The sequence below is a fragment of the Octopus bimaculoides genome, chromosome 14 (assembly GCF_001194135.2).
Source record: "Octopus bimaculoides isolate UCB-OBI-ISO-001 chromosome 14, ASM119413v2, whole genome shotgun sequence".
Lineage (NCBI taxonomy): Eukaryota > Metazoa > Mollusca > Cephalopoda > Octopoda > Octopodidae > Octopus > Octopus bimaculoides.
Window position 1 is genome coordinate 10,513,620 of NC_068994.1, and position 1,188 is coordinate 10,514,807.

Sequence of the window (1,188 nt, forward strand, 5' to 3'; positions counted from 1 at the left end):
GAAAAAGAATAATTTCATTGTAAATTCTATACCGCTGAAAACATATTAAGATGCTTAGATCAGAATTTTTGAAAATTAAAGGTGTCTATTTACTTCCTGCATGACACAATATCGGTGAAGAAATTTGAGAAATTTGAAAAGGAAATATGAAACTGGTTATTTCTCCAAAAACAATGTCACTACACACAAAATTTTATAACATTTTCCTAACCTGACGATTTAAATATATTCTTTAACCATATAATACAAGTCTTCTGTGGTTTTTTCATTCCATTTTGCTTTTTATACATCCAACCACGTGGTTTCACATACCAACTCTCTCACCTACATATATATATATTCTTTTCAAATTTCTCAAATTTCTTTACTGATATTGTGTCATCTCACCCTATGGTGTGATGTAGAAGAGTTCCAAGGAGTGGAGGTAATCAGGAATTTTTCGGTATAAGGGAGATAATCGAAAATGTTGGAAGTTTTGCTTTATATTTTTCAATGAGCTAAGTTTCCTTATTTAAAAATACTAGAAAGTTAAGTTTTGGCTTATATTTTACAATGAAGTAGGTTTCCTTATTTAATCTAACATATGTTGGTGTTATATATATATATAAGGTCGTCAAGTATGAAATTTGTAGAAAAGAAAAAGTTTGCTAATGTTTAATAAATGCAAGGAATAGTTTTATTCATCAAAGTATGCACCTATATTGTCAATACACTTTTGCCATTTCAGCAGTACCTTGTCCAGTCCGGAATTGTAAAAGCCTGGCAATCTAGAGTCAATAAAATCTTGGAAGACCTGTTTTACAGCATCGTCGTTTTATATCCCTACTTCTCAATGTAGTTACTGTTTCTCTCAATAGCAATGTTCCACCTTCGAATGAGAGCATGTATCCCTGCCCCATAAAATTCTGTTGACTGTTCTTTGAGCCACTTCTTCACTACAGTCTTCACTTCCTCGTCACGGGAATAATGTTTGCCTCTAAAACCCGCTTTCTTTATTCCCTCTCCCTCTCCCTCTCTCTCTCTTTCTCTTTCTCTCTCTCTCTCTCTCTCTCTCTCTCTCTCTCTCTCTCTCTCTGATGCCAGTCTATGAACCCTCTTCTCTTCTTTATTGTCAAATATATCTGTTTGCTACAGTTCTATATTTAAGAGATAAAGAATTATTTACATTATTTACATTATTTACATTCA

At 32.8% G+C, this 1,188-nt stretch overlaps 1 long non-coding RNA gene across 2 annotated transcripts in view; it reads left to right on the forward strand.

Moving 5' to 3' along the window:
• The window catches only part of LOC106878800 (uncharacterized), a 9,367-nt gene extending 8,185 nt beyond the window's left edge, over positions 1–1,182 (forward strand). The window contains exon 3 of one of the 2 annotated variants that reach the window (XR_001410551.2): positions 728–1,182. This is a non-coding gene — a long non-coding RNA (uncharacterized LOC106878800). The remainder of the gene's footprint in view (positions 1–727) is intronic. The other variant, XR_008265456.1, reaches the window with a different exon arrangement.
• The last annotated feature ends 6 nt before the right edge of the window (positions 1,183–1,188 follow it).